Here is a 13,810-nt window from a genome sequence, read left to right on the forward strand (position 1 = left end):
CATAATACACTATCATATGACGACAAAGAAGACGAAGCAACACTGTTATAAAATAATAAATGATGGGCTCGACTGTTAGATCTTGACTGGCTGGGAAAGCAAACAAGGTAAAAAGAGGAAAAGAAAAAGAAAAGTTAACTTTCTGTTTACCGTTTCACTAGGAAAAAGAAGTTTGTGAATGTTTAATATTATTGAGTAAAAATCAGAAAACCAGTATTGCACTAGTACATCTTTAATTCACTATTTTAATATTTTATTTGAAGTTCAAATACTGAATCTCATCTTTTTCATTAGAAAGAATTAAAAGAAAATATACATAACTTTACACCATAATAAAAAATGGCCTATATTTTAAAGTTTTACCCTATCTAATCCATATTGTACATATTGTTTTCACTCTCTCTTCTTCTCACATCTTCTACCTATGCTTTAAGGGGCAGAATATTTTCTGCTTCTTCCCCTGTGTCACCTGGTTACAGTGTAAGAAAATTGAAAAGTAGAAGTCCACCATTGAAGGTCATTCAAAGCTTTGCTTTGGAAAATATGATTTTTTGAGTTTGTTAGTTGTTTGGATTAAGTGTTGTTCCAATTGATTGCAAATATCAAAAGGAGTTCAAGATTTAAATTTGAAGTGATTTAGAGTAGATTTGAGTTAAATTTCAGAAAAGATGCAATGAAGAAGACGAAGCATCGCATGGCTTCTCCATAGGACCTAATGTTACAATTATTTTCACTGCAATATTTTGTATAATAGTGTATATGAGTGTATAAACACATCTTATACACTTTTATACACCTCTATACAAATGTCTGTAGATGAACTTCTTCCACGATTTTCAGCTGCAATTCTTGTTCAAAACCAGTCCAAATCTTCATTAGATGACTTCAAATTTTATATACAACCTCCTTATACTATTTCTAACAAGTTTAAATAATACCCACTCCAAAATTCTCACGAAATCAAATTTGGAATTTAAACCCACATATTTAAGTTTATTAAAAATCTAATTTTCACTACCCAAGTGGATTTGATTTGTTGAACTAATATTTGAATCACAGTTAATGATTCGAAAGTTAACTTAAAAACTTGAGCAATGTTTTTTAAAAATTAAATAGTAATTTCGCGAACCTATTGGAGTTGAATGTTGAGTATTAGCTTATTATTTTTGGGCTAGTTAGTTGTAAATTAAAATATGGGCTATAAAATTGAAAAGTAGGGAGTCCAGTTGTTCTTATGTGAAATTTTCCCTTTTCATTTCTAGGGTATTCATTAGTTGTAGATACTCATAACCAAATTAATGTTAAAAATACTCATGATTGAATTAATATTCTAGATATTAAAGCTTAGTAATTTAAAAGACAATAACAACTACAACATATCCAGTATAATTCACACAAGTGGAGCCTGGGGGGTAGTGTGTACGCAGACCTTACCCCTACCTGGCGAGGTAGAGAGGTTATTTCTAATAGACTCTCGGCTCAAGTAATTTAAAGGAAAAAACAATATTTGATATCCAACAACATGAATGTATCACGATCCGAAATCCCAATCGCGGGACCGTGATGGCGCCTAACATCCAATTGCTAGGCAAGCCAAAATTAGTACACAACCAATCATTTATAAACCAATTTGAAAGCAATATAATAAGAATTAAAGCTGAAAATTTTCAAAATAAATATAATAACTCAAAAACGCTGACTAGCCACGGAATCTAGTGTCACAAGTACACGAGCATACTATAAGTGCTACGACCAATGTCGAAATAAAATACAACTGTTCGAAAAAATATAAACATTAAAGCTAGAAAAGGAAGGAAACTTCAGGGACTACAATCGTCGTGCAGGTCTACCTCAAGTCTCTAGATATAGATATGATCCGAGCAAAAACACTGCTAGACACTGCTGGGACCAATACCAAAATCTGCATAAGAAGTGAAGAAGTGTAGTATGAGTACAATCGACCTAATGTATTCCGTAAGTGCCGAGCCTAATCTCAACGAGGTAGTGACGAGGCTATGATAAGACACCTACTAAAATTCTGTGTAGATATATACATAAAGCAACATAAATAACAAGTAAAACATTTAAAATAATAACGGTAAGGGAACATATAGAAAGGGAGTAAGACCAGAACAGTACATACAAAATCACCAAGTATCCTCTTTTCCGAATAAACAACGATGTAGCCAAGTAAATTTACAAATTCGGAAACCAAGTAAAAGCAATGATCATCAAATGGCATGGCATCACCCTTCATACTTTTACTCTCATCCTCACCATATGATATGATAAATGAAATAAACACGGTATCACCCTTCGTGCTTTTACTCTCTTCCTCACATGATATGATAATGATATTAAGGCAATCAAGTGCATGGCATCACCCTTCATGCTTTAATCCTCACAATAACTCAATCAATGATAACAATATGTAAAATAAGGCACGAAAACACCCTTCGTGCTTTTCGCTCTTCCTTACCAAACAACAACAATAATCCAAAGTATCAATGCAAGGTGGGAAGCAAATTTCAACTCCAATCGTGGTGTTATGATAAGTAAATTCAACTTCTGACATCCCAATAACTTCAAATTAATCAATAAGCACGAACACGAACAATCAAAGAACTACAATCTAACTAAAGCACAGAAGGCATGGTAAAAAAAGTAACATGGTACAATAAATCAATTTCCTCCCACATGCTTTAACCCATGACGACGTATATATACTTGTCACCTTGCATATACATCATCTCTATACGTAATTCACGTAGTAAATAGACCAACAAGTCATAATTCTCTCAAGTCAAAGTTAAACATGATACTTACCTCACTCTGCAACCAATTCAATCAATCAACCACGACCTTTCCTTTCGAACAAGCCTCCAAACCAACCGAATCTAGCCAATTATCGATCAAACAATTCAAAATAAACTTTAGAAACTACCCACGAATGAGAAGGGTTCAATTTTGATCATTTTTTAAAAAGTCAATCCCGGGCCTGCTTGGTCGAAATCCGAGATTCGGACCAAAATCTGATTACCCATTCACCCCCGAGCCCGGTTATACGATTTGTTTCGAAATTAGGCCTTAATTTGAGGTCTAAATCTCAATTTTACAAAATCCTAATTTCTAACATAAAATGCAAAATTTTGATTTAAAAACTCATGAAAAGTAGCGGGAAATTGATGAAAAATGAATTTAGAGTTGCTTACCGATGAATTTGGGAAGAAATAGTTCTTCAGAAATCGCCTCTAGAGTGTCCGGGGTTGAGAAATGGTGTTAAATGAGCCAAGTCCCATTTTCCCCCTCTTTTACCTAGTTGTAGGTGTCGCATTTGTGAACACTTGTTCGCAAATCCGATGCCCTCAAATGTGATACATTAATCGTAAATGCGATCAGTGCATTAGACCACCAAGCATCGCAAATGCGAGGAGTCCCCTCATCGCAAATGAGAGCTAAGCTTCCCATTTGCAAAGCTGCCAGCCCCTAGCTCCAAGTCACAAAAGCGACTCAAGGGCGCAAATGCAAACACCAGTGTCTGCATGTCACGATCCAAAAACCGACCCGGTCGTGATGACGCCTATCGTAAAACTAGGTCAGCCGACATAATTCTCGAATCAACCACTATTCAATATAAGTCATTTTTATACCATTTATTAATCAATAATCTCATGATGTAAGTCTAAATGAACAGTGCAGAATAAATACACAAGCCCGACATCGGGGTGTCACTAGTCATGAGCATCTACTACAACTGTCTAACAATATCAAGAGCAATATGGCCGGGAAAATCACAAGAATACATTAAGGAAGAATAAGGAGGGAGAAAAGTAGGGCTGCGATCGCCAGGCAGCTACCTTGGTAACTCTGATGAACCTGCCACCGAGCTCAGAAATACTTGAATCTACACATAAGGTGCAGAGAGTAATTTGAGTACGCCAACTCAGTAAGTAATAAAAGTAAATAAAGACTGAGTGGTAAGAAATCACGTAAACCACGCCATAGCACCACAATGGGTACAGTATGTTTCCAAAACAGGATATAAATCAAATCATCTTGTCAAATTCCAATTTCTATAAAATCCTTTGGAAAATGTCTTTCTAGCCATTTCAGTAGAGGTTCAATGTAATTTATAGTGAAAGTGATGCAAATCATAATCGGCCCCTCGGGCAAAACATAGTTCGTTTACGGTTCCCCGGCAAACAGGAATTCATAAACATCTCATAACTTAAAAATCTCAGTGGAAATAACCAAAACCCAATCGGTGATTAAATTCCGAACATCTCGTAAAAACACTAGTTTAAACGAAAGTTGTTTCAAACATTTGTTTAACATTTTCAATATAGGCTCAACATAAAGATGAGTGAAATCAGTAATTTAATTAGCATATTCAATAGAGACTCACTTTAAGGAGGAGTGAAAACAGTAATTTCACAAAACAAGCCCCTCAAGCAAAGTATCACTCGTATGTATGTATATATAACCCCTCGGGCAAGCCTCTCAGGCACTCATGACTCAACTCTCATCAATCAGCACTCACACTCAACACTCACGCTCAACAGGTACCTTATAATAACCGCTGCGACATGCAGCCCGATCCATATATTGCTGTGGCGTGCAACCCGATCCATATATATAGTCGACTGCACTCAATGGGGGTGTGCAGACCGCGGAGGGGCTCCTACAGCCCAAGCGCTATATCGCTGCGGCGTGCAGCCCGATCCATATATATAGTCGACTGCGCTCACTGGGGGTGTGTAGACCACGGAGGGGCTCCTACAGCCCAAGCGCTATATCGCTGCGGCGTGCAGCCCGATCCATATATCGTTGTGGCGTGTAGCCCGATCCACATACACACACACACACACACACACACACACACACATATATATATATATATATATTGCCGCGACATGCAGCCCGATCCATAAATATATCACAACCAGGCCCTCGGTCTCTCTCAATCATTAACCTTACAATCAGACCCTCGGTCTATCTCTGTCATTAACCTCACAATCAGGCCTTCGGCCTCTCTCAGCCATCAACCTCACAAGCCACTCGCACTATCAGTAAAACAGGGCGTTCAGCTCAAAATATCATTTATAGTATCAAAATTGAGTAAATAAGGCTGAGTTAGGGAATCAGTAAAATACAGCATGATTGAGCACAAGTATTAAGTCAAAACAGTAAGGAATAGTAGTTAAGAAGCCCCATAAGGGTCCAAAACAGTTGGCACGAGTCCCAAATATGGCATTCCGCCCAAAACATAGCTATACCTTCCAAAACACAATGATATCAAACAGTTTTTAATCACATACGCGACTTAACAGTCGTACGGGACGGACCAAGTCACAATTTCCAACGGTGCACAACCCCACACTTGTCATCTAGCGTGTGTGTCACCTCGAAGTAGCATAACGATGTGAAATCTGGGGTTTCATACCCTTAGGACAACATTTACAATCATTACTTACCTTGAACCGGATGAAAATCAACTCCGCAATGCCCTTGCCGCTCAACTCGGCCACAACTCGCCTCGAATCTATCCAAAATCAGAATCATAATATCAATATACGCTAAGGGGACAAACCCCACGCGAAAATAATCAAATTACATCAAAAATCCTGAAATTGTCCACATCTCGGAATCCGATAAAAATCACATCAATAGAATCTTCACCCTTCTACGAGTCTATACATACCGAGATCATCAAAATCGGACCTCAAATGGCCCCTTAAATCCCCAATTTAACTCTCCAATTTCAAGCCCTAATTTTCTAACTCTTTCTCTAACTTTTCCCACTAATTTTCATGATTAAACAATGAAATAATGACCATAAACACAAGATACAAAGCCCAAGTAGCTTACCTCTCTATCAACACTTGATTCCCTCTTGAAATCACTGCTTGGAGCTCCAAAATCACACAAAAATGATGAACAAATGACTGAAAATCGCGAAGGGGCATTTTTATACATTTTGTCCAGCACTTTTGCACCTGCGATCCCATAAGCGCACCTGCAGTCCTCCATGCACCTGTACTTCTCTTCCGCTCCTGCGGAGCTCGCACCTGTGGTCCTCAATCTGCAGGTGCGGATATGATAGAAGTAACAACATCAGCTGAAATTTCTCAAGTTCAACCTTTCCGAAAACTATCTGAAATTATCCTGAGGCCCTCGGGACCTTAACCAAAAATACAAACAAGTCACATATCACCATTCGAACTTATACCAATCTTCGGACACTCAAAACAACATCGAATCATCAAAACACCCTCGGATTCAAGCCTAAGGATTCCAAAACTTCCAAATTCCGTATTCGATCAAAAAGTCTACCAAACCTCATCCGAATGACTTAAAATTTTGCACACACATCATAAATGACACAACGGACCTACCACCACTTTCGGAATTCCATTCTGACCCTGATATTAAAATTTCCACTGCCGACCGGAAAATGCCGAATTCCTAATTTCGCCAATTCAAGCCTAAATCTACCACGGACCTCCAAAATACATTTCGAACACGCTCTTAAATCCAAAATCACCTAACAAAGCTACCTAAATTATAAAAGTTCAAATCCGAGATCGAATATTAAAAAGTCAAAGCTTGGTCAAACCTTTCAAATTTAAAGCTTCAAATTGAGAACTATTCTTTCAAATCCATTTCGATTACCCTGATAACCAAAACCGATGAGTTACATCAGTCGCAATACATCATACGGGGCTAGTCGTACCCGAGAACTGGCGAGCGAAGAGCAAATGCTCAAAATGACCGGTCGAGTCGTTACACCGCAGATACGATCAGATATTTGCAAAAGCGAAGCACTAGCCCACCAGCTATGTATCAAAAATGTGATCATTTTACAGTTAAAGCGAGTTCGTAAATGCAAGATTTGCAGACCTGTAGTACTAGCAGTTTGCACCAGCAATCCTAAAACCAACCAAACTCATCTAATACTCACCCGAAACTCTCTCGAGCCCCTTGGGCTCCAAAACGAAAATGCACAGAAGTGTAATAATATTATACAAACTTTATCGCTACCTTAATTCATCAAAATAATATCAAATAACAAGAATCGATCATCAAAACTTTAAAAAAATCAAACAATTTCACACATAATGCACCGAAACGCGTTCGGGTCACTCAAGACCCTAATCAAACGTGTGTACAAGTCCAAAAATATCATATGAACCTACCGAAATTGTCAAAACACTGATCCGAGGTCGTTTACCTATAATGTTGACCATGTTCATTTTTAGCCTCATTTTAAGACAAAAATTATATTTTCTTCAAAATTTCACATAAAAAGCTTTTTAAAAAGAGGCTCAGACCACGCACCTAAATTAATAAATATTAAATAAAGCTATGAGAGGTGTCGAAATACAAAATTAGTGCTAGTACTCAAAACAACCTATTGATCCATCACATTCTCCACCTCTAAAAGATACGTTCATCCTCGAACGAACATAGAAAAGTACCTGGATTGGTAAAAGGGTGGGGGTATCTACTCCGCATAACGGAAATCCATAACACAAGCATGTAACATGTCCTCCAAGATTTGAATAGTGTGCTCAGATTGTTTGTCTGTCTGAGCATGAAAAACTATACTCAGCTCGACCCGCGTGCCCAACTCACACTATGCTCCCCAAAATGCAATGTGAGCTACGTGCCTCGGTCAGTATTGATGGAAATAGGCACGCCGTGTAGGCAAATAATCTTCTGGATGTAAATCTGAGCCAAACGCTCTGAAGAATAGGATGTCATCACTGAAATAAAGTATACAGACTTAGTCAACCGGTCCACAATGACCTAGACTACGTCATATTTCCTCATAGTTCGTGGTAAGCCTACCAGAAAATTCATAGTAATGTGCTTCCACTTCCAGTCCGGTATCTCCAATCTCTGAGTCAATCCACCAGGTTTCTAATGCTCATACTTCACCTATTGATAATTCAAACACCGCGAGACATAAGCAACGATATCTTTCTTTGTTCTTCGCCCCCAATAGTGTTGTTTCAAGTCACGGTACATCTTTATGACCCCTGGGTGAATGGAATATCGTGAACTGTGAGCCTCCTCAAGGATCAAATCTATCAACCCATCAACATTCGTAACATAAATACGGTATTGAATCCGTAAAACACCATAATCACCAAGAACAACTTCCTTGGCACCACCCCACTGCATTATATCTGTCACACCTCCTTTTACACCCCGAGGGTAGTACAAGGGTGTTTTTCCAATTTAACTGACATTATTCGAAATGAGATTATTTATTTATTTTTATCAGAGTCGCCACTTGGAATAAATTATGGTGTCACAAATCACCGGTTTATTTTAAATCCCAAATCGAGGAAATTTCGACTTTTCCTTTTGAAGTCTGCGAACCAGAAATTCTAGATAAGGAATTCTGTTAACCCGGGAGAAGGTGTTAGGTATTCCCGAGTTTCGTGGTTCTAGCACGGTCGCTTAGCAATTTATACTTAGCTTAATTGTCTAATTACTTATTTTAGGACCTATGTGCATTTATATTTTTAGCGCTTTTAAATCACTTGAATTATTCGTAATTAAAGAATTGAGTTACGCGTACGTATACTCTTTTCTTTTGGCGCGTCAAAATCATGCCACGCGAACGTGTCCATAATTAATAACGCTTTGTTTATTATTATTATTATTAAAAATATCTATGCTAATTTCGTACGATAGCTACAAGGGAATAATGAGTGCGATGGTATTTGGTTAAGGGGTGATAATGTTTATTTAATTAAATATAATTGGGCCAACGTACGAATATTTATTCAATAGAAATGGGCTTAACAACATTTCAGCTTAATGGACCAATTCGTTTATTCACTAATCTTGACCCTGAAACTCCACGTAGTTCCCAAATCCTTTTGCCTCTCTATTCTTAACTATCAAATTATTCTTTGAGAATTAAGATGGATCTAAACACATGGAGAGTTTTTAAACATTAAAATTATATAGAATAAAGGCAACATATAAAATAGAATAAAAAATTAGTCTAACTAACATATTCTCAAACAAACCAAACAAAAATATGACAGAAAAGAAAAACAACACCTAGAAATAGGAAGAAAAAAAAACGTAAGAAAAGTAGATCAATAAAGGAGAAGAAGAACTAACTTTTCAAATTATCAAAGACCTTCCAACTGGCTTACAAGAGGAACAAAGCGATGAAATTGAATCAAACAGACCTGTTCACTCGGAGACCTCGAACGGAGCATCGAAAACTCGCCGTGACCTCGACTGAAAGCTTTACTATTTCGATCGAGTTTGGATGGTGGTTGAGCGCTAAAATTTCAGGTGTTTGGCTGGCTGTTTGGAGCTGATTTTCAGCTGGTTTGTGGCTCGTTTGAGGGCTGGTTTGGGTGGCTTTAGATGAAGGAGAAGGGGACTGGTTTTGGGGTGTTTGAGGGCAACGTTTTCGTGCTGCTTTTGTTGGTCTTGCAGGGCTGTTTTCAGCTGAGTTTGGATGGATTTTAGGCTTGGTTGCCGGCTGATTTTGAGGTATTTCGGGGCTGTTTCGGGGTGGATTTTTCAGCTGGTTTTTGACAGCTTCTTAAGGTCGTTTTTGGCTAAAAATGAAGTTGTCTTCTAACTTGTTTTCATGGTGCTTAAGGGCTGGATTTCATGTGGGTTCTAAAGCTTTTAGAGCTACTTTTTACATGGGGAAGAAAGGTCTTGAGCTGCTGTTATGAGAAAGAAAAGCCAGCCATAGAAAGGCCAAATTCCGTTGTTCCTGTGTGTTTTTCTTAGGTGTTCTCCTTTCTGGGTTCTGACAATTGGCAGGGTGTATTTTGGTTCTATAATTTTTCCAAGTTTTTTGGGAAGAAGATAGAGCTCTAGTGGTTGATTGTGTGTATTAGGCGTGTTTCGTGTAGGTGTATTTTAGGCGTAGGTACTATTATATAGGGGTTGGGATTAGGTTAGGGGTATGGGCCTAGGAATTATAGGCTAGGAAATTAGGCCAAAGACTAGAAAAATGGACTATAAGACTTATAAAGACGGGATAAACCAATCTAAAACTAATTTATTCTTCTAAAATTATGTACAATTATAATATAAAAATAGAAAACTAATTTTAATTAATTGAACTAAACTATAAAACATAAAACTATTTTTGTGTTTTCAAGATTATATAAAACTAAAGATAAGGTACTATTTTTGTATATTTTTTTATTTAAATTTATGAAAGATACGTAAACTAAATTTTTTTGTAATTTTCATTTCATTTTTTTTGTGACGAAATAAAGTAAAAAAGTCAAAATTAGCTGAAATAGCGATATTAGGCTTAAACTAAATATTTACATGCTAAAATGGGTGAAAGTTCGGGGACGGTCAAAAATCACATGTCTACAACTGCCCCTCTTTGACTGGAAATGTGAAGCGTTTTCGGAAAAAGAACGACTAGACAGGTTTTTTGACCCGACTCTTATTTAGGGAGATCAAAACTAAGGGAAAAAAAAGAATGTGACCGAGCCGTGGTATCTGAGCTGCCTACATATCCTTGGCTATAAAGGAATCAGGTCACGTGTAGTTCAGAAGTGAATGAGGTGTAGAGTATACAGAGGTGGAGAGCCGATTGAGGTGCCGTCGAGGTTCCGGTCCGTAGTCCCGTTATTACATCAAAATCAAAAATGAAATAGACTAACTGAGCATATCAGCTATGAGTTACAAGATTCCTAATTGTGAGTCTTTTGAAGCTTGATCTTGAGTCTTGGTTGGTTCTTCATGCGGACTCTGATCTGAATCTTGATGCTTGTTAGTTGCAGGTGTTGGTTCAATCTTCTTCAGTTTTCAAATCAAGACGGGACATGCAGAGCTTGTGACCTCAGTCATGTCTTGAGCATCTCACATCTTTCATTAACTTTTGCATTTGGATTCACTTCTTGTCTTACTTTTGTTTTTTTCTTCTTTTATTTTGGATTGTGACTCACTTCTGTTGATCATCTTGGACTGCTGACTCGCATTCTTGACGCGAGCTTCTTTTGTTGCTGACCTGAATTGCATTCTGAATTGAATTCTCTTATTTTCCAGGCGGGCGCCTGATTGCTGAACTTGAACCGTCTTCTCTTGTTACTTGACACTGTTTTCCCTTGCACCTTGAACTATTTTCCCTTGAAACTTGAATTGTTTTCCTTCGAAACTGTTTTCCCTTGAAACTTGAGTTGTCTTCCTTCGAAACTGCTTTCCCTTGAAACTTGAGTTGTCTTCCCTTGTTCTATAGGTGGGCGCCTGATTGCTGAACTTGACCTGTCTTCCTTCGAAACTTGAACCGTTTTTCCTTGTTCTCTAGGTGGGTGCCTGATTGCTGAAACTTTCTATGTTCCCTTGTTTTCCATGTGGATATCTGCAATCAAAACCAACAAAACAAACGAAATTTGCTGCCCCAGTTTGCACTAGGAAGATTTGTGAGTTGTTAGCAATATTGTAAACCACTTATATTATTGATACAATGATGAGTAAACTAAAGACTAGACTGGGATGTACGTCTCCTAAATGTGATTGAGCTTCGAAAAATAATAAACTAAGCTTGACTAAAGTAAAGACTGACCCTATTCTCCAGGCGGGGCCCCTGATTTCAAGAAAACTAAACGTTGATAACTTAAGAAAACTAAAAATTAACCCTTTTTTTCAAATCCAGACTTCCTTTTTTTTTCAAAATATCCTAGGAGAAAATTCGTCAGACTAGGTTTTCTATCTTAGGAGAAAGATTCATCACACTAAGACGTTAATCCTAGGAGAGAATTCATCAGACTAGGTTTTCTATCTTAGGAGAAAAATTCATCAGACTACGATTTTGATCCTAGGAGAAAGTTCATCAGACTAGGTCTTCTTTTTGTTATCTTAGGAGAAAGATTCATCGGACTAAGATTTTGATCCTAGGAGAAAGTTCCTCAGACTAGGTCCTCTTTTGTTATCTTAGGAGAAAGATTCATTAGACTAAGATTTTGATCCTAGGAGAAAGTTCATCAGACTAGGTCCTCTTTTGTTATCTTAGGAGAAAAATTCATCAGACTAAGACATTTATCCTAGGAGAAAAGTTCATCAGACTAAGATTTTATTGGGAGGAAAATCTATCAGACTAGGACTTTTTATCCCATGAGGCAAAATGTGACGACCAAATGACAAAATTTTATGCGCATGAGCAAGATAGAAAAAGGCAAAAATTTGAGAAACTTCCCTTTGTCGGCTCTTCTCTTCCTTTCATTTTCATTTTTTTCTTTTTTTCCCCTTTTTCTTTCTTTTTCTCTTTTCTTTTCCCTTCTTTTTTCTTCTCTTTTTTTTTGAACCACATTCCTTGCACTGCTTTTTTCCTGTTTCATACAAAGAAAAATTTATCAGTTTTGAAAATGGTGGTTGGTTTGTGGCCTTGAGTCTTGGGCGGCTTGGCTTTTGCTCAATCAGCTCAAGTTAGTCTCAAGAAACTTTTGCTCTGCATTAACCCTGATTGTTTTACACCCGGTACCATTTGTATTTCTGGCTCAATCAGCCTTATCCCAACTGAAGATCCTTTCTTAGATGACCTTTTCTGATATCTTGAATAACTTCCAGCTTTTGAGCAATTTGTCTGTAAGAGAGAATCACAAGCCAAGCAGGCTGACAAGAGTCCTTTGGGGAAGCCTTTGCATGAATCCTCAAGGCATGTTGACATTAAGAACTGAGTGTGCTGGCCAAATTTACTTTGTACAACTGAAAAGCTGGTAGTAGATTTTAAAATCTTTTCTTGCTTGTTTTGAGAAGGACTGACTCAGGGTGAAGGACACAATGACGCAAAGAAACAAATATTAACAAGAAATGCCCTTGTCGGAAGGACAGAAGGAAGAACTTTTTTTCTTTTTTTTTTCAATAACTAGCCTTAATGATCATGACATGCATTTTGGACTCAACAGCCTGATCTATCAAACTAATCCAATCTTCCCTTTTACCATTCTTATGATCTTTGAAGTCGGACCTATCCGTGCCAATCCTTTGCATCAGCTTCACGACTCACTTTTGACTAATGGTGCCCCGAGGAACTTTCACCAACAAGCCTCTCTCATTTATTCATCTCTACTTACCGTCGCCTTACTGTGCCCGTGAGGGTTTTCACTAGTAAGACTCTCTTATTTTTCTTTTCCTTTTTCTTTTGCTTTTTGTGAGTAAACTTGACAGTGTTATACGTCGTGTGACAACCGTTGCTCATTGAATGCTTCTCTTGGTATTCTTGAAGGCATATCAGAGGTCTTTATTTGCAAGGTTTTTGGATAGGGTTGGACGAAAGGCCGACATAAGGCTCAAAACAGACTAAAGATGACGGGGTTGTATACTTACAACTTTTGGAATCGACTCTTTTAAAAATGAAATAAAATCTTTGCCCCAATTTCAGCTATTTGAGATTTTTTTTAATTTTTTTTTCTAAATTCTTATTTGGTTTGACCGAACTGTGAGGCTGCCTACGTATTCCTTTTTTTAAAGGAATCAGGTCGAACGTAGTTCAAACATCTGACCTAAACTATTTTTCATCTTTCTTTCTTTTTATCTTTTCCTTTTTTCTTTTTTTCTTCTCTTTTTTTTCCTTTTATTTTTTTTTGTTTGCCCCAGCTTCTATTTTTGAGGGCATGGACCTTTGACAATTCTTTTATTTTTTTGAACTTTCTAAGAATTGCCCCAGTTTGTACTCTTGGGACATGGATTTTTTCTCTTTTTTTTGACTCTAAACTTGATTCCAAAAAAGGGTAGTCAAAGAAAAATAACACAGACTCAAAAGGGGTAGCAAAGGATATAAAGTGTTTGGGTAGCAGAAAAA

General features: G+C 37.5%; 1 long non-coding RNA gene across 4 annotated transcripts; it reads right to left on the reverse strand.

Moving 5' to 3' along the window:
- Nucleotides 1-1,651: 1,651 nt before the first annotated feature.
- Nucleotides 1,652-10,009, reverse strand: LOC104233999 (uncharacterized). Of its 4 annotated transcripts, none has more exons than XR_712841.2 (4): nt 9,145-9,993; nt 3,858-3,904; nt 2,827-2,897; nt 1,652-1,921 (listed from the first exon to the last, which is right to left on the reverse strand). It is a non-coding gene; the product is annotated as an uncharacterized lncRNA (long non-coding RNA). The 4 variants fall into 4 exon arrangements; XR_011405562.1 differs by lacking the exons at nt 1,652-1,921; nt 2,827-2,897 and adding exons at nt 5,475-5,542; nt 5,869-6,082 and having other exon boundaries at nt 3,629-3,904; nt 9,216-9,994; XR_712842.2 differs by lacking the exons at nt 2,827-2,897; nt 3,858-3,904 and having other exon boundaries at nt 9,145-10,009.
- Between the last annotated feature and the right edge of the window lie 3,801 nt (nt 10,010-13,810).

Source organism: Nicotiana sylvestris, chromosome 2, assembly GCF_000393655.2.
Source record: "Nicotiana sylvestris chromosome 2, ASM39365v2, whole genome shotgun sequence".
Classification (NCBI taxonomy): domain Eukaryota; kingdom Viridiplantae; phylum Streptophyta; class Magnoliopsida; order Solanales; family Solanaceae; genus Nicotiana; species Nicotiana sylvestris.